At 43.3% G+C, this 20,551-nt stretch overlaps 1 pseudogene; it reads left to right on the top strand.

The window, feature by feature from the left end:
* The first annotated feature begins 6,996 nt into the window (after nt 1-6,996).
* LOC129666404 (centromere protein K-like) lies at nt 6,997-7,702 on the top strand (annotated as a pseudogene).
* The last annotated feature ends 12,849 nt before the right edge of the window (nt 7,703-20,551 follow it).

Below are 20,551 nucleotides of genomic sequence, written 5' to 3'. Positions count from 1 at the left end.
CTCCCCAGCATCATTGCTGAGAACCAAACTCAGGTCCTCTGCAAGACCATTACATCATCTTCAGCACTGAGTCATCCCTCCAGACAGGGAGGTAACGATTTCCGTTGTCCACCTTGGAAACACGAGTTTCTCGGATGTTAACATAATCCCACGAATACACCCTAAATAGGGCTCCCAGGTACAACTGCAGAACACTCAGGTCCACTTGCTTTCCAGATCAACAATTCATAACCTTTACTACAAATATGCGCCACGTATTGCACAGGATATACTCACTCATACTCAGAAGTATTTACCTGGGCAAGTAGTGAGACACTGTCTCAGAGACGGAGAGAGAGATTGAGGGAGAGAAAGAGGGTTAGGGAGAGGGACATGGGGTAGAGAGAGAGAGAAATTGAAATTTACCTGAACATCACATATACTTATTTTTTTTCTTCTCTGTCTGGCAATCTGGCAATGTTAACACCAATAGTCTTTCCTCCAACTCTGTTTCTCCTGCTAGAAATTCCACCTCCTTTACGTGCTTTATTTAAATCTTGCTTACCCTAAAGGTCCTCTCTTGAGGTCTCTCACAAGGCTGTCATCTCACTTTTGTGACTCCCATAGCATGTGCCAACAGAACACCACTCTGGGATGCTATGGCCCATGGTATCCTTCCAGGATTGGCTTCTAAGCTTCCATGACCTCTCTCCACATACTGCAAGCCATTCAGGACAAAAATGTCCCCTTTACTTTTCACCCTCCAGTGCATCCTACCTGGGACTAGTAGAGGAAGCTGCTAAATAAATGATGAAAACCTGATTCAGGAAACTGAATAGTTAACAAAGAAAAGATCTCATATTACTTCCTCCCAAGGCCTGCCAAGGCCGAAAGGAGCAAAGGGTGATGAGGAGGATCTAGAAGGCTCAAGATAAGTAAGTGAGTGAATAAATCAAATTTTAAATGATTCACGCATGAACGAAAGGTAACATTTATGGGTGAGGAGAGTCTACACTCAAACTCTGAATTAGGAAAAAGGTAAGAGTGGCTGACACATTCCTTTGTAAATCTGCTCCTGTTGAAATTCCTGTCACCCCATGAAGCCTCTGCAATTGCCATGAGATCTTCAGAGCATTAGAAATGATGGGCATCTCACTTCATGGGCATCACCTGAGCCAAACTAAGCTCGTGCAGAGGAAGGTCACCTGCCCATGTTTTACTATGGGTTAAGTCAGCTTCCGGTGAAAACTTTCCCTTCTGTTCAGGGCTAGGTTTTCAACTGTTCACACTGGAAAAAAAAAAAAAAAGTCATCTTTTTCTCTGAAAAGTGTTGACTTTTAATGCAAAATTGGAAAGATACAGAAGTATGTGGAGGTGAAAAAACATAAGCCACCAGGCAGCCAGGAACACCAGCTGTGGTTAGTGAATGTATTTGTTTATGGCCATTTCAGAAATTATTAGACATTCTATGTTAATTCCATGCTAAAATCCATTGAAGCATGTTTTGTTTTGTTTTTTAATCAAACTGAAACAACAGCGGTTTGTTTTTTGTTTTGTTTTGTTTTGTTTTTCCCAGAGCTGAGGACCGAACCCAGGGCCTTGTACTTGCTAGGCAAGCGCTCTACCACTGAGCTAAATCCCCAACCCCCAGTGAATGTATTTGTTCTCGTGCCTTTTCCTGTGTGTAGCCTATCCCGGAGGCTCTGGCTCAGGCACAAAAAAGGCGTTCAGCTCCTGAATGTTAAATGACTATGTCAATAGACATGTGCCTATAGACATATGTTAGATATGCAGCTGTAATTGCATTTTAATTTTAAGGGTGGTGGGGAGAATAACTTTTTTAACATTTAATGAATCTCCCCTTTTGTCTTCAAGTCACCAGGACACGCCCCTCCAACACTGGGATCCTCTGGAGCAGCCCTTAATCTGCCCAACTTTCTTCTTAAGAGTTTTACCTCCCCCATGACAGGCTGCTTAGAAAACTTTGCTTTTCTAGACCTTTGCCGTAGCCCCAGAAAGATGAGGGTTTACCATCTGCCTCACGGATATCAACTCTCTAGTGGGCATGAGAAAGGAGACACACTAACCAATGAAGCCCTGTGTTCCATGTAGGGCATGTTTCTGATGCAGGCCCTAACTGGCCTCAGGGCATCGAGACCAAATTTTCCACACTAAGGACTCCAGCACACCAGGACAGGTGTCTGCCAGCATGTCGATGTAATTTTTAATTAGAAGGCACAACATTATAGCTTGCATAATGATTTTTTTTTCTACTTACTATTATCTCTAAATGTTTTGGCAAATTTCATCACCAAATGCCAACCTAACGCATGATTTTCAATAGCTATCTGTAGCATGGCTAGGCCATGACTTGTTTACCCAAATCCAATTGATGGTAGTTTTAAAAGGACTTTGAGTTAAAGACAATGCTATGATAATAGCCTGGATATGATTTTTGGCAGCCTTTGTAGAAATCGCTCCTTTATATTCAGTAGGAGTAAAGTTGGGTTAGGGTTAAGCAATGCAGCCAACCAAGTAAGGCCAGGGACTCAACTCCTGCTCAGATCATGGACCTTAGTAGAAGCCAGCAGCCTCTACTCAGAGGCCTTCCATTCGCATTCATCTTTATCTCAGTGACTTCTCACTTGAAAACTAATCCTGCTATCAGAGGCCGATAAGGAAATCTCACACAAAGGGCACTCAGGATTGATTTCATAAGCCTTCCTCATAAGCCAAAGAGTTCCAAAAAACTAAGTCATTCCCTTCTCTCCCCAGACAAGTTCAATTCACCTATTCCACCAGGGACAGAACTTAGATTCCAGGAAAATACATCACAAAATACAGTACAAGCTTTTTAAAATGGTGGGTTGTGGCACTCACTGAATGTGGAAGAAGGGTCCTGAAAATCGGGGCCACAGAGAAAGCTTAAATTAATTTAGAATTCCCTTGTGTTAATCTAGGGTACTTATGCTGGCAGAGAGTACTGTAACAGGTGACCTCAGTACAGCTTTGTCTTTGACTGCCACAGACACGTTCTACACTGAGCATATCAAATTAGTATATCTTTGGGTTGTATTATGTTAGAATAGCCAATTTGAAAAAAATGTTCTGACATCTAGCTCTGTAGTTTCGGGGGCAGGGTGGGGCAGGGCCTTCATGTAAGCAAGCAATTTCACAGAAGCTAAGATAATGGGTTAGCTGGAGGGGACGGTTTGAACAAATAGGCAAGTTAAGAGATACTAAGAGAAATTAGCTGGGACAACCTGACCTCGGATTCCTAGAATAGAGTTTGGTAATTTTCCATGGGTCTCCATGGGATCAAATTCTACTTGAAAGTAATTTTATGTTTTCATGGTATTTCTGTGTGTGCAAATATGTGTGTGAATGTCTCTGGATCTGTATGAATTTCCTTTACTTTTTCTTTGGCTCTTTATTCCCCCTGTTTGTTGTTTGTTTTGTCCTATTCTAGTTTGTTTGTTTTTACTTTATCTTATTTTGTTTTATTTTACGTTATTATTCTTCAAGATGCTTATTTGTTTTCCAATGAAATAAAGAGAAGATGTAGATTTGAGTGGACAGGGAGGTGGGGAGGATCCAGGAGTTGAAGGAGGGAAGGGGTAAGAAAAATACACAGTATGAAAAAAATCTATTTTTCAATTAAAAAGAAAGAAAGGCCTGATCTGTGGTGTGTTCTCGTAGCAGCAAAAAGCAGTGGAAACCCCCCACGTTATCTGCTGCTGCAGATTCAGCGGAGACCAATATGCTAACATCTGCTGTTTCACTGAGCCTCAGTTCCCAATTAAAAGATAAGGAACGAGACAAGGAGAGTCAATACTCTCCATCCCAGGAGTTCTTATTGACTGTGGGTGACTCCCTGGGGTGTCGGAGACTATCAGTCCTTGTCCAGAGCATGGAGGAAAAAGAACAGTCACAGATGACGGGGCCAGAGTAACAACCCATCATAGCCCAAGGGCCCCTGTGAATGGTATTTTTCATTTACCTAACACCCAATGGCTGGCACAGTACCTGACGCTAAACAGACTGGGAGCATGTGATCAAGTGAGTAAGCACATCATCACAGTCAAGCCACAAGACTTACTGCTTTGTTTAAGCTGTAATAATTTTAGACAAGTGAGGAAATATCCCCTGAACAGAGGACCATATTGTCAACCCTTCCATGAGATCAAAGTGAACCCTAAAATGAGAGATACAATCCCAACACCACAAAGCCATTTCAGATGGGAAGAAGGCTGGAGATGATGACTCTGCCAAATCATGCTTGGCCAGCAAAGATGTTGAGTGTGGTCCACAGGTAAGAAGTGCAGAGATGGCGAGTATGTAAGGAAGCAGGAAAATGGAAGGGAAGACGGAGACAGGCAGGGAAAGAGACAGCGCAGGGCCTGACATCTTATTACTGTGGACATTCTAAATGCTACAGTCAAGTGGGGGATGGGGAGGTGCATCAAACTCACTCTGGTATTTGTCACAGCAAATTTACACAATTTTCTCATCGAAATAACCAAATCGGCCCTTTGGTAGCACCATGAGAGAGCCTGGAAAGGGCTCAAACCATGAAACAAGTAGTCACAAGTTAGACTCCTGTCTCTGCCAGTTGCCAGGAAACTATACCAGTGGCTTTCTTTTTTTAACCTTTTTTTTCTTTTAATAAAAAACATTACTTTATGCAAGGAAGTAATTACAATGTGTATTACTATGCTAATATCGTGACAGAAATGGTACAAGAGAGAGGGTGGTAGGAATATACTAGAATGGTGTCACATTTTTATTGTTTTTAGATGGTCATATTTTATCAGAATTTAGTATTCTTTCAAAGTAGATTGTGCCAATTGAAGTATAACCACTAAGCAACCCTTAAAGCAAACACTGACAAGGTCAATAAAAAATCTATAAAGCACAATTATGGAAACAAAATTAAAATGTTATGCACACATAAAAAAGGTTTGCTCACTACGAAAAGGACTCTGGGACACATAGATGTACTGTTCTCTCAAGGATCTGAGTTCAGTTCCCTGTACCGACATCAGGCTTGCCATTACTGCCTACAGCTCTAGCTCCAGAGATCTAATACCTCTGGCCTCCATGGGCACCTCACAAACATGTACAAACCAATACAGAGACAGCACATAATTTAAAATAAAAATAAGTGTGGAAATAAGTGGAGTAAGGAGAACATAGTAAAGAGAGTTCAAAAGATGAGCTAGTAAGTGAGCGAATACATTTAAAGGTCTTAGGAAGGTGCTGGCCACAGGAAATGCCACACAGATTTGTGGCATTGCCTTTGTTTAGCTATTCATTCAAGCTGTAAAGATGGAGGCTCATCAAGTGTGTGAATCTGGGAGGAGACCAGGAAGCCTCAGAACAGCCAGCAAGGCACAGAAGGAAGCCCTTGTTGAAGCTTGGAACAACAGCTGGGAGAGGTAAGAAAGCAACGGAATGAGAATGGGACATTCACCAGAGGAAAAATGTGGAGGCATGTGGACTCCAAAGGTACTTCAATTGTAGCCCAGAAAGAAGACCTACGAAACTTTTCAGATTTAGAAAGTATTCCTCTGGTGTCAACAGAAGCCAACATGTGATGGGGACGAGCAGAGCTCCAGCTGCCCTGGCTCACACCATCACAAAGAGAAAGATATGCTAGCTCCGACTGTACCCAGAGCTTTCCATACTTGGGCCACAAATCACTAATTTAGAAGGCAGAAACCACCATTCCCACTGAACAGAGGGAGCAACTGAGCCCACGTAGGTAGGGCTGGTATACTATCCTGAGGACACACAATAGCAACCGGCGAGCTAAGTTGTCTTTGTTCTCTTCTATTCCACAGCTATGACTACTTTGGCCAAAGAAAAAGATGGCTAGCTCAAAATTTCTAACATTAGAGGAGAGCCGAGACTGATTAAAATGAAGGAAGAGGCTGTGGGTGAACATGGCTTGTCCTGCCCCCTGACTGCCTAGCAGTGGAGGTACTTTGTCTTCTAGCATGGCCATATCAAAGTGCCACCTCAGGAGGCTGAAAACAACAGAAAGTACAGTCTACCACAGTGCTAGAGTGTAGTTGTCCAAGATGCTCCTGGAGCTAGCTTGTCCTCAGAACTGCATGGAGGACTGTCTCCCTTCAGGGATCTGTTGATGACCTCCGGTCTTTGTCTGATTGTAGAAGAACTATCGTAATCCCCTCATCTCTTCACACAGCTTTTTTAAAATATAAAGATAATGACCTCAGCATGAAAATCCGACCCGAATACAGAGTGTCTTAATTAGGCTTTCTATTGCTGTGAAGAGACACTATGGCCGCAACAACTCTCATGAAAGAAAACATTTAATTGGGGCTGGATTACAGGTTCAGAGGTTTAGTCTATTATCGTCATAGCGAGAAGCATGGTGGCATGCAGGCAGACATGGTGCTGGAGAGGTTGCTGAGAGATCTACATCTGGATGCCCAGGCAGTGGGAAGAGAGAATGACATTGGATCTGGCTTGAGCTTCTGAAACCTCAAAGCCCACCCCTAGTGATACACTTCCTCCTTATCTGAAGGTCCCCAGCTGTCACAGGTCCTGTAAGTCTCAGGAAGAAGCTGGAGCTGGTGGTGTAAACTCATAATGTTAACACCAGATGGGCTGAAGTTAGAAATTCTGATGGAGTTCAAAGATAGCCTGCACTACTACATAAAGAGGCCCTCTCAGAAAAGTGAAGGAAAAAGAGGAAGGAAGGGAAGGAAAGAGGAAGGGAAAAAAAGGAAGAAAGGAAGGAGGGAAAGAAAAGAGGGAGGGAGGAAGACAGAGACAGGAGAAGAGAAGGGGAGGGAAGTGAGGTGAAAGGGGAGAGGAAAGAAAAAGGGCAGGGAGTGCGCTGAGAACAGAGAACTGACTTTTTCCAGTAAGGTGAAGAAAACTATAAAGGGTATGTTGGAGAATCAACAAGAACTACATCCAGCTATTACTACAGATGTGGGTGTTGTTATAGATACTGAGGAAGAACTTATTAAACAATGTGAAGAAATGTGGAAAGGCACGGAAGAATGTCAAATAAATTATCATTATTGGAGCCAAGACACTCACTAACTCAAAGGCTCAGCTCTCATTACTCATTATTCAAGTGAAATGTTTTACTACTGAACTTGGTCAATGGGACAAAGGAACACCCCAAAACACCCCTGACTGAAGATGTTTTGGTAACATTAGGAAAAGAAGCGTTTTGAAAATTGAGACGTGATCTTGAAATGGTACTATCTACTATTCAGTCAAAGAAGGAAAAGCTAAAGGAAGACTTACAAAGAGAGTAACAGTGGTTGGATGAACAGCAGCAAATACTGCAAATACACTACACAGTGATCTGAAAAAACAGGTTGTGACATTTTCTGAATCAAGAATCTTTAACGAGCTAAAAGCCAAGATGCTTAGTATAAAAGAACTAAAGGAGAAGGTCTTGCTTACTTTGGGTGAGTTTTTAGAAGATCATTTTCCCGTGCCTGGGGGAAATACTAAAAAGAAAAGGGAAAACATTCAGGAACCGAATGCTCAGCCGATAACACTGAATGAAATGCTAGAGATTCTCATAAATAGAACTGATGTTCCACATGACCCATATGTTAAAGTTAGTGATTCCTTTTGGCCACCATATATTAAGCTGCTTCTACATTATGGAGTTGTTTTGAGACATCTAGAAGAGCCAACCCAAATAAGAGTAGAAACCTTCCATCAATAAAATGATGGTCTGTTTTCACACTGTATGGAATCTTGATATCCTTGGGTAAAGAAAACACACGACTATTTAAATAAAGAATATTGTTTGTAAAGAAAAAGAAACGAAAAAGGGTAGAGCCTGGGCTACATGGAACCTTGTCTCAAAGAGGAAAAGAGAGAGGGTGAGAGGGGAGGAAGAGAGAGAGGAAAGATGAGGTGAGGAGAGGAAAAGAAGAGAACACTGAGAGATTAATAAGAGTTTGGATTCCAGGATCTCTATTATTTTAGCTTAAGAATGCTGGGCAAAGGGGATGGGGTTGGGAGGGAGAGACAGTTTTTGTTAAAGACCAAAACCAAACAGCCTATGAAAAGAAGGCAATCTGATCACTGGTGAAAAGCAGAGAGAGGGACCCAAACTTCAAAGACCAGCCACTTTCGGAAAAATTCTCCTGCAGAAAATAGAGGGGGTGGAACCAAGAGTCTTTCTTCTCCCTGCTTCAGGCTAGCTTCCCGTTGAACTCTCTTCAACTTCCTCCTGGCAGCCCCACCCTGCTCCCTGGTGCTGGCTCTCCATGCAAAGGCCTGTGAGGCCTAGCTTCCTCCCTGACCCTGGCTCCAGAGGTCACATAACACCTTCCTTTGGCTCTTCTGCCTAGTGCCCCAGGCTATCTCCCCTAATCCTCCACTGACTTCCTTAGCTATTCAGCATTAGTTCCTTAATTAGTTCCGTATTTTAAATAATCCCCTCTGTGGCTTTTTCTCCACGGCCCCTGGCAGAGGAGGTGAGGAAGTTAGAAACCAGAAATTTACATATCAGTCAGAGCTAGAAAAACACAAGCTCTGTGTCCCAGCAACTTTTAAAAAGGCCTCCTCTAGGTGCATTCGAACAAGTTTCAATAAAGCTGGTGTAAGATTATCCACTGCCACATAGTTTGTAAAAGAAACGATTGGAAACTACCTAAAAGTCCAGTGTTGTTGGGACAAATAGATTTAAGACACATTCATAAAGTAAACCAATATGCACCCTCTCAAAAGAATGAGGAAGCTTTGGTGTGCAGTTTTGGGTCAGTCTCTAAGAAAAGAGTTGGGTGTGCAACAGTGAATAAGGCATCACCACACACAGAATAAATAAATACACACACACAACATACTCACCTTCATAATGGCTCCCTCTGATAAGACACCCAGACCGTCACCCTGGACACTGGAGAGGAGGAGAAAGGAGACATTTTCATTGCTTATTCTTTAGTGTTTTCATATTAAAATATACACAATATATAATGTATGGTATGTGTGTATATATATATGTGTGTGTGTATGTATATATGTCAAGGTCACATACTTAAGAAATAAACATTTTAAATTTTTCTTTTTATTATTATTATTAATATTATTATTATTAATTACACTTTATTCATTTTGTATCCCCCCATAAGCCCCTCCTACCTCCCCTTTCTTCATGCATGTTCCTCCCCACGTCCACTAATAGGGGAGGTCCTCCTCTCCTTCCTTCTGATCTTAGTCTATCAGATCACATCAGGAATGGCTGCATTGTCTTCTTCTGTGGCCTGGTAAGGCTGCTCCCCTCTCAGGGGGAGGTGATCAAAGAGCAGGCCAATCAGTTTATGTCAGAGGCAGTCCCTCTTCCCATCACTATGTAAGCCACTTGGACACTAAACTGCCCTGGGCTACATCTGTGCAGGGGTTCTAGGTTATCTCCATGAATAGTCCTTGGCTGGAGTATGAGTCTCTGGGAAGTTCCCTGTGTTCAAATTTTCTAGTTCTGTTGCTGTCCTTGTGGAGTTCCTGTCCTCTCCAGCTCTTGCAATTTCCCACTTCTTACATAAAATTCCATTCTCTCTGCCCAACAATTGGCCATCAGGCTCAGCATCTGTTTTGATAGTCTGCAGGGCAGAGGCTTTCAGATGCCCTCTGTGGCAGGTTCCTAGGTTGTTTCCTGTTTTCTTCTTCTTCTGATGTCCATCCTCTTTGCCTTTCAGGATGGGGATTGAGCGTTTTAGTTAGGGTCCTCTCTTTTGCTTAGTTTCTTTAGATGTACCGATTTTAGTGGGTTTATCCTATGTTGTATGTTTATATGAGTGAGTATATACCGTGTGTGTCTTTTTGCTTCTGGGACAACTCACTCAGGATGATCCTTTCCAGGTCCCACCATTTGCCTGCAAATTTCATGATTTCCTTATTTTTCATTGCTGAGTAATACTCCATTGTATAGATGTATCACAATTTCTGCATCCATTCTTCAGTTGAGGGGCATCTGGGCTGTTTCCAGCTTCTGGCTATTACAAATAAAGCAGCTACTTTTTTTTTAATGTACCCTACATTGTTTACAAAATACATACTCATGCAGGTTTCAGCTTATAATTAGATGAAGGAAGAAAAGTATATACTATGACAAACTAAATTAAAAAAAATAAAAAATAAAAAACGCTTTCTTCTAAAGAAGCTTTATGGCTGCAGAGATTGCTCAGTTGTTCAGAGCATAGGACCCAAGTTCAATTCCCAGCACCCATGCTGTGCAGCTCTCAACCACCTGTGACTCCATGACGCCCATACTTCTGGCTTTTACCTGTGTATACTCACACATGAGATTCCCCCTACACATACACACACACACACACACACACACACACACACACACACACACACACATAATTTAAAATAATGAAATGGGGCTACAGAGGAGGCTCCAGGGTCAAGAAGCACCAGCTGCTCTACCAGAAGTCCCAGGATCTATTCCCAGCACCTACATAGTGGCCCACAGTCGTTTCTAACTCCAGTTGTAAGGGCTCCAATGCCCTTTTCAGACCTCCACAAGCGCCAGGCACATATGTGGTACACAGACATGCATTCAGATGAGCACTCATGCACATAAAGAAAGTTAAATAGTAATACCCTTTGTGTCAGCCACCTATACCTAGAGATACTTTCTACCTGGGATCCTCAGTGGCCTCACAGACCTGGACTCAGACCAGTGTCTCACTCAGCCAACATCCAAGAAGCTTTCTCCTGCAGTTAAGCAGTTAGGAACTAATACAGAGACCCACAACTGAACAATGTGCAGAGACTGAGAGACCTTGGAATACTCAGTCCTAAACTGGTAAATGAATGTAATTATTGAAAATCAAGAAAAACTGAAAGTCAGTTAGTAAATTCACTGCTCAAAACAGCGAACTTGCCAGAACAGGGAACAAAAGCTCTTGGTTAGATGTTGGCACACTCGCACCTGATTTCCCTGCCATTAGAGACTTCACTAACTCCCCAGAACTGCACAGCAGGACAGAAGGGCCACACAGTGTGGGAATGAGGGCAGCCCTAAATTATGGAGTGTTGGCACAGACGGGAAACAGCTAATCCCTAGAGGCCCCTTGACACCCTGTATAACCAATCCCTCATACCTAGCAGATGACTGAGTCCTCCAGCCTGGGGACCACCAGACATAGAACAGGGGCGTACTGCTCCAAAGATGGACAGGGAGTGCCATTTAGAATTTGGTTTAAAAGGGGAAACCCAAGACTCTCCTTTGAGAAATGTGATAATCCCAGGGGAAAGACCAAGACACTGACAACAGAGCAGTTCATAATAATAACCATCCCACCCAGAGGTTGGCTCTTGGTTCTAGAGCCAAGAGAGATGTTGAGTCAACACCCTGCCCCCATTTTCTTTTCTTTCTTTTCTTTTTTTTTTTTTTCTTACTTTTTTGTTTTGTTGTTGTTTTTCAAGACAAGGTTTCTCTGTATAGCCTCAGCTGTCCTGGACTCATTTTGTAAACCAGACTGGCCTTGAACTTACAGAGATCTACCTGCATCTGCCTCCCAAGCACTAGGATCACAGGCGTGCGCCGCCGCCACTGCCACTGCGCCACCCATTGTCTTGTGTTCTCATGACTTACACCTGCTAGGCACACATGCCACTATGGAAGTATAGCCACAGCCCTTCACGGTCTCTTTTAAGATGCTTTACATTTAAATATGATCAACTAGATAGCAAAGGGTAACTTTTTCTGGAAGAAGATCTTCTAAATTCTCAAGAAATCTGAGGTGGATGTATGAGTCGAAGACAGTTGGACTTGGGATGGCTCCTCAATCTTCCAAAGAGACTTTTGAAACACCTTAAGCGGGGTCACACACACTGAGTGTAAAACTAATGAAACCGGAGCTCATGGGGGGGTGGGTTGAAGCGAGCAGGCCATCCTCTTGTCTTGCCAATGCAGAACATTTCTCTACCCTTTACCCCCAGCCCCCACAGATCCACCCCCAAATGACATCTCCAGGGCATCCTTCCCTCTGGCTTCCTTTGGACAGTAACAAGAAAAGAATGGAAGCAGACGTGGAGAGGTGACAAGATACCTACTCACTTCTCTCTCGAATGCCGACACGCTTCTCCTGAGAGCTGCATTTGAACTCAGCCCTCTGTCTCAGCTCTGGGTTTCACTGGGCTACACCAACCCCTTCATTTATTCCTACTGGTGGAATTGGATCATTGCGGGAGAGTTATATGCTCACCAGAGTGTGGTGGTAAATAAAAAATGAGTGTTGGGCTATATAATGTTTATTATTAGCCCTGTAGTTATCATGGTGGTATTATCTAACCCGCTATCACAAATAATAAGACAGAGACTCCTGTTAGGTTTTATAATTGCCTTATTTACCTTGGGCAGGGTAGATACTTCACCTATGCTGTCTCAAATGCCTCACCATCCATCTCCCAGCCCACATCCAATGCCATTTGCATTAATCATCCTCATCTGGTCTACCTTTCATCCATAATCCCAATATACTTGCTTGTATTTGTCATCTTAATATTTTTTTCCATCCACACTATCCGTGGAGTCCTTCCTCCTAGCCCATGTGGTCCCTTCTCTATGCTAACCCATCATGGCATCCTTCTGCCTCCTCTCTTCCTGTCCACCTGTCTCCATGGCTCTCTTGGACTCCAAAACCCAGGAACCTTAGCCATGCCCACCCCACTCTTCCTTGCCCAGGTATAGGCCTTTAATCAACCAATCAGGTAAAGTCTTAGGCAGGTTTACAAAACAAGGATAGGTGTATTCAGGCAGTAACCAGATCTTGAGGGCCAATAATTAGCAACAAAATAAAGCTTCAGAGCAACTCCTAACACCAGTGTGTCTAAGGTGAGTGGTGCTCTTCAGGAAATCAACACTATTAACTGATCCTTTTAACTGTAGAATGGACTCTTATCTACCTAGCTGCTAACATTTATGTACAGAATATTTAAAAAGTGGTCAGGGGGAGTCAGAGAGGAGAGATGGCAGGAGAGGACTTGGAACCTCGAGGTGAGATGAATGGGACCCAAGATATGACTAAAAGCAAGTATAATGTGGGAAATCTGAAGGGGAGAAAACTATGCGGGCTTGGAGGTTTAGAATGGAGTAACTATTGCCCAGCATTGTGCTCTAAGTTAATTAAGTAAATCCTAGTCTCTGAGTGGTGATTTGGGTATACAGCTGGTTTAGGAATAAGGATTGTTTAACTAAAAGATAAATCAATAATAAATATTAATATTCAACAACAACAAAAAAAGTGGTCAGGAAGGGCTGAGGATATATAGCTCCATGGTAAAAGTATTTTCTAGCATACTCAAGGCCCTGGATTTGACCTTCAGTGCCCTAAGAATACAAACAAAAACAAGCATTAAACAGTTGGGAATATTAAGGGTACAAGGGAGGACTGGAAAGATTGCTTAGTGGTTAAGATCACCGACTGCTCTTCCAGAGAACCTAGGTTCAATTCCCAACACCACAGCACAGCTCATGACTGTTTGCAACTGCAGCTCCAGGGGATCAGACAACCTCTTCTGGTTTCCATGGGTACCAGATAGGCATACAGTATTCAGACATACAATCAGACAAAACATGCATACACATGAAATAAAGGAAGAGAAGAGAGGGGTTGGGGAGAGAAGGAAGCAAGCAAGCATGCAAGATGCCTAACACCTCTCAGCTGTAGGGTGTTCTGGGCAGGCTGGGTGGCCAAAAACATCTTGATGACAACTGAAAGCTTGGAGATCTGGAAGACTCAGTGAACAAGACATAGAGAATATTAAGGAAGAAAAAGACAGTAGTTTCCATCTTCCCCTCCAGTATTTGTGCTTGAGATAGCACTGCAGAAGGTTGTAAAGGAGAGGAGACTTGAGTGATGTGGGCATTTCTTCCAAGTTCAGTGTCTGCCTTTCTCTCAGAGCACTCAGCAGTACCATGTTGGTACTCAATGGCCGGTTGCAACTATGAGGTTTGGATCTGGATTTGTGGCTCCCTTCTTTAGAAATAAGGATATTTAATCATTCCTTTAGCATATGTGAAGGTTCAAGAGGTGTAATCTCTGAGACACGGATTAAACCCTTGAACACTTACACTAGATAAGAGATAAGATTTTAAATAAACAAATGACGTGAAGCAAAAGAAAAGACAAACCTCAAAGCGTACTGATTGAATAAAAAATGTGTTTCTCAGCCCGAAGACACAAAGTTAGATGTGACAAGGTACAGTGTATTTGCAAAATAAAATAACAGAAAGTTACCCTCAGGCTGCTGGTAAATAGGGATGCTTCAACACCAAGGGCGGCTGAGGCAAGGGGAATGTGATCTCTGACTCCGGAAGATGTAGGTGCTTGGGAGGAATAGGGTATCCAGTAACTGTATCCCTCAGTTCTATTTCTAGATCCACACGCTAGAAAAATAAAATCATTTGTGCACTAGAAGATAGATAGTAGGGTATTAAATATTAAAAAAATATTCATTTCCTAATGAAAATGTTTGTGACCTCTCTGGGACTTTAAAGGCCTTCTAAGGCATACGACACCTGATATAAGTCAGGGACCCCATCACTCCAAGCCACAAGCATCAGATTCCCTGGGAGGTGATGCCAGAGAGCTCAGAAGGTACAAAAACCCATGGCCAACTTGGAAGAGATGCCCAGGCTCATCAGCAGCCACCAAGCAGGTCTGAGGAGAAATGGGGTATGTACCTGCGATGGCTAGCCTGGAGTTGCAGGCTCTCTGAGCCATCAGACAGAACGGGGCTTGCCAGAAGCTCCAGGAATGTCTTCGTGTAAAGTGGCAGCCTGCCAGTGGCCACTTTGTATTCCATGAAGAGTATGAGTCCTGATATGACACAAATGTCGCCCGGCTCTCAGCCTCATCTAGTTGGAGGGCAGCTCTGCCCACACAGATTCATCTAGAAAAGAACAATGTTCATGCAATCACCAGCTGAAAGGTGCGGAAGCCTTTAGGCAAGACACAGATCCCCCGGCTACACCCTCAGGCCTGACCAGTCAGTCCCCTGCTGAACTGACCTTGGACTGACCTGGTGGTGGCCAGGTACACCAGGCTACACAGTTCAACTGGTAGTGTATGGTTTTTCAGACTCCCTGGAGACTGGGGTCTTGGTCTGCACCCTAGAAAGCCGCGCTTAAGTGCCAACAAGCTGCGATCTATTTACACTCACTGAAGTGAACCAGTAAATGGGCAAAGAGCTCATCTGTGACATTAGGCACAGCTTCTCTCTCACATGAACAGTCAACAAAGCTCCTTGGCATTTCTGTTCCATTAAACATTGCAAATTAGAGTCCAAGGAGGAAGCTAATTTCCAATCAAACACAAGATCCAAGGGGCCCAAAAATCTGTTCTCCAGTTTTCACCCAGATGGCTGTGTGGGCACACACACAGACCAGCTCACCCACTTCAAATGTAGCAGAGCTGAATATATAAAAATAAACAAGTGACGTGGTTTGGGGTATAGTCATCCATTTCTGAAACAACTTGTGGTGGGGGGAGGAGTATGATTTGGATGCTCTAAGGGTCCAGGTGCCTAAACTGAGCTTGCTTCCTGGCTAGGATTCTGCTGCCACAAGAGCCCAGCCGTGGGAAACACTTTTTACCAAGCCACAGAGTGCTCTGCCTAAGTGAGAACACTCAGCTCTGCCGACAGAGCGGGGTAGCCGCATTTGAGGCTCCATGCGTCTCCCTGAATATAACATGTCTCATTACTTTCTTCCATCTGTCTAAGGGGGAGATAGGAAGGACTGACACAGGATTTACTGCCTGAGCCGCTAATCCACGCTCAATTTGTAAGGGGCTACAAAGTTCCTGCAGATGGAACACATCCCCCAATCCCAAAGACATTCGCCAGAACTTCTCGGTTGGCCTGGGCAGCGCTCCCGAGGGTAGCAGCGGGCAGATGCTCCGGTGACACTCTACCCCAGCCTCTTCAGAAATCAAAGGCAGGACAGGATTTCCAAGGCAGGAACGGAGGGCTGCCAACTCTGACAGCTTCCCCCTTCCCTCTGCCCTGCTGTCAAATCAATCTATTGCCCAACATCCTCCCCACCACACACGGATCCGGGACAGACGAAAGCGTCAGTCAGTTTTACCCCTTGGAAAGATGGCAGCTGACAGAAGATGCTGACATTATATTGGCCGCCTGGAGGACTGGGGATTACTAACTGTACCATCACCCATTCTCACTTGGCCGAGGATAAGCATCTTTGAAGGGAAATCAACCCTGCATGTAAAGCCCATCTGAATTCTCCTTGTAGAGCCAGATGAGGGTAGTCCAACATAAATTTGAGGATGCACTATGAGTGCGATGTGACTTGTTCCAAACATCGGTATATTCACTGGTAAAGGAACAGACCCAGTTCTGATTTGCCTGAATTATTCAGTGTTGCTACGGCTTGCGTTGTGTCCGCCAGAAACTCATATATTGCAGTCTTTTCTCAAAGATCGGTTTGATTTTTATTAATTTGTGTGTGGATGTTTTATATGCGTGTACACCACGTTATCCTGTGCACGCATGTAGTTCATGTAGTGCTCTGGAGGCCAAGGGGCACTGAATCCTGGGCGACTGGAGTTGTGAGGCACCATGTTGGTTCTGAGAATCGAACCTGGGTATTCTTAGGAACAAGTGCTCCTAACTACTGTTCCATCTGTCCAGCCCCATGTACTGCCGTCTTAACATTTAGGATGTGACTTTATTTGGAAATGTGGTTTTTTTAAAGAGGGAATCCAGTTTAAACAGGGCCATTAGGGTGGACCCCAATCCAATATGATCAGTATCCTTATTGAAAGTGAAAAATTGGCTAGGGGAAATGGTTTAGTGGTAAAGCACTTGTTTGGCTTGTGAAAAAATCCTGGAGACACAGATGATAGACAGATGGATAGATGAGAGGAGAAGGAGGAAAAGGAACAAGAGAGAAAGAGGAGAATGGTGTTAAAAACAGAGACTGAGAGAGAGAGAGAACACAGAAGATGAAAGCTTAGGCTGGAATGATAGTTCTGAAAGTTCTAGAGGGACGTGCCAGAGATTGCCAGCAATTCACCAGCACCCTGGTGGAGCAGAGCAGTCCCCCACTCACTTCCTTTGGGAACCAGCTCTGCGGATACCTTGTTTTCAGGTGCAGTGGCTGCAGCTTGCAGTCCCTTGATGTCAGAGCATCTGTGATGACAATGATGGTAACTAAAGGCGAGCACTCACTTTTACCTCATCTTTTCCTTATGAGATTTTCCTTGCATCGCCTTGCAACTCTTGAAAAGCAAAAACAAATAACTGGGTTATTTTGGATTTTTTTTTTCATGCATATAGGCTCAGTGAGTAAAAAAATCTTTGTTTTAAAAACAAACAAACAAACAAACAAACAAACAAAACAAAACAAAAAAACCCAAAACACTCTTCTATGTAGAAGATGAGATGGTGTCTTGTCTTGAGAATGCCAGAAATCTGTCCCTGATGCTAGATGTTGAGCATGTAGCCAGCTGAGAAGCAAACTGTTTGATGCTTAAATGGGTCTATGCGATCCATTAGAAATTTCCATCATACACATAGTAGTGATGGAGAAGAGAAGGCACTGTGGCAATCATCAAGATAATTGCTAACTAGTCCATAAGACTGGCATTCGCTGCTTCCTAGAATAGAATGTCCTAGATAACACTTCTTAGAGAAGACCATTGACACTCTACAGTTGCTTCTAGGTGTCAGCAGAAGCGACTGCTTTTTTCTAGAAATTAGAAACAGGAAGTCAGTTATGAGACTTTGGGTGTCAGCGTCTTGAACTGACAACAAGGAGGTCACCAGGTCTGATTCTTATCTCACATAGTCAGCCTAGAAGACCCAAACATCCAGGGTCTGTCCACAGCTGCTGCTTTCTGCAAGAGGAGGAATTCTAAGCCCAAAAGGAATTCTTGATATCTATTCCTGAAATGAGGAAGATCATGGGAAAGTTTGAGAATTGAGCTGAGCTTTCCAGCCACATATTTCTCTCCATTAAACATCATGTAAGGGAAAGCACATTGGAAAGCAAATCAAAATATTTTTAAAATATTCTTATCATGTTATCATGAAAATCAAAACTCCCATGTGAATTGTCTTAGATGAGTAGTCAAATAGGCTGTTGAATTTGAATCTCTGATCCATTTTTAAATTTGGTGCTAGTTACTTACCTCTACAAGTTATTAATTTCCTTTTCTTTTGTTTTTAATTGTCTAGGTTTTCAAGACAGGCTCTCTCTGTGTAGCCCTAGCTGTCCTGGAGCTCACTCTGCAGACCAGGCTAGCCTCAAACTCAGAGATTCACCTCCTTCGGGCTTCAGAGTGCTGGGATCATAGGCAAGTGTCACCACACCTGGCAGTAATGTTGTTGAACTCATCCTGGAATCAGCTCCTAAGTAGAGGTGGCAGTTACAACTGTAGATTCATAATGGCTGGGGCAGGAAGAGATTTTCCATTTTTACTTTGGGATTCGGAGAAGCAGAAAGAGGGAAATGATGTGTTCAAGATGGAGGCTGGACAAGGGCAGAGCTGACCCACAACTCTGGTACCTTATTGATTCCTTCAGACTCTTTCCTGCATCCCAGTCTCACAGCGCTGGATTCTTCACTCTGGACTTTAATAGGACAACACCAGGGGCCAGTTCTCTGTAGAATGGAAGCAGCTCTAACATTATGTTTTAAAATCTAGGAACATCACTTTAAGTTCTTGGGCTTACAGCCAGATTTTCCTACTAAATAGCACAACTGAATAACTTGAAACTCATTTGCAAACTGTCTTCCATAACCTTCCTTCCTTATCCTCTAATGTGGGAGGATGAGGTACCAGCCAGGAAGAAGGGTAGAGGAAGAAACTCTCCATATGTAGATAAATGCAAAACCAGCTACTGGTTGCCACAGCCAGGCAAAAGCCCAGGGGAAGATCAATGACAATGTTAAGGAATCAGTCTCTTCTAGAAGGAACACCCAATGGATACCTCAGACTGAACTGAAGATATGCTCTCCATAAAGAAATCATGAAGTGCTCAAGGAGGCAGAGTTCAAGACCAGCTTAGTATACAAAGCGAGTCCAGGACAGCCAAGGCTTCACAGAGAAACCCTGTCTCAAAAAAGGAAAAAAAAAAAAAAAAAAAGGAGACAGAAATTGTGTAGGTCAATGAAGTGTAGTGACATGTCATTCAGGAGTTGGAAGCTCCTACGACTGAACCATCACAGCTTCTTGCACAGTTCAGTGGGTACTGAAATCTCAGCCCTAGATGCTAAGATTGCTAGAAGCACTGTTCAGAGAGGGCTGTGCATGTAGCAACCAGAAGGTCAAGGAGTGAGGCTGCAAGTGTCTTATTAGAGATGGTTTGCATGACCAGAAGCAGCTGCAGCCTCAGCTTATAAAACTATTGCCTGGGAGTGCCCGCCCGGGGCTCAGCATCCTCGAGAAGGCTCTCAGGATTGAGGGGACTTTCCTTGTAGGTGGCGCTGTTTAGAAAAGCTTGTCGTTAGAATATTATTTATCATTAGACAAAGAATGAAAGCCCTCTACTTACTAACAGCCTTCATTCCAGAGTGAGCAATTCAGTTTCCCAAGGAACATACTGGTGAGAGATTGGGGTATTTGATTTTGTTTTCCAAGCCTGTAATGGACAAGCACACCACAAAAATCTACGTACAACACACATTGGCACCCTTGCTCTTTTCAGTCAGTACACTCTCACAAACAACTCTCTGGGTCAGTGCTTACAAGAGTCCCCTCGTTATATTTTTAATATCTGCATGGCCTTTCCAGTCTACATATGAGCTGTATTTATTTAACCCATCTTTTATAAATAGCAAGTAATCTTGAGTTTTTCCATTCTTAAAAGGATGCTGTCATAAATATCTTTCCTACAGATTTTTTTTCAAACAGTTGTGTAATTTGTTTCTATAAAGTAAATTTCCTGAAGTAAAAAAGAAAAAAAAATCACTCACAACTGCCTGTAAGTCCCAGTTTTGAAGGATACTCTCTTCTGGCCTCTACGCACTTCAGACACACATGTGGTCAACATACCTACTATGGACAATGACTCACACACATAAAATAAAAATAAATATTAACGAAAAGCCCCACAAGACGTCTTAGTCTGTATTGCTCTTATCAGATTACGGGAGGCTAGGCCCTGTGGGTTGAATATTTGTCCCCTCTGAAACTCACTGAAACTTCGTTGCTAAATATAATTATGTTAGGAAATGGAGCCTTTGAGATGTGATTAGGCCATGAGGTTTAGACGCTCATGGATGGATTTAATGCTTTCAGAAAGGAAGAAGTTTTTCCTTTCTCCTCTTCGTCCTTCTTCTCTGATCAGTGCCCTCCTGCCCCACACCCTACCCTATCCCCCACCCCACTCACTCAGCCACCCCACCCTTGGTCCCCCGGCCCACTTCTGCTCCTCCACCAAGTGAGAAGCACTGTTTCTCCCCTGTGGAGAATGGAGTGCTGACAGCACAGTTTAGGAGCAGGAATTTGACCTCTGATAGACACTAAACCTGTTAGTACCTTCATCGCTGGCATCCCAGCTTTCAAAGAAATAAGTTTCTGTTGTT

The sequence above is a fragment of the Psammomys obesus genome, unplaced genomic scaffold, assembly GCF_907164565.1.
Source record: "Psammomys obesus unplaced genomic scaffold, mPsaObe1.curated_primary_1811, whole genome shotgun sequence".
Lineage (NCBI taxonomy): Eukaryota > Metazoa > Chordata > Mammalia > Rodentia > Muridae > Psammomys > Psammomys obesus.
This window is presented reverse-complemented; position numbering and strand designations above follow the sequence as displayed.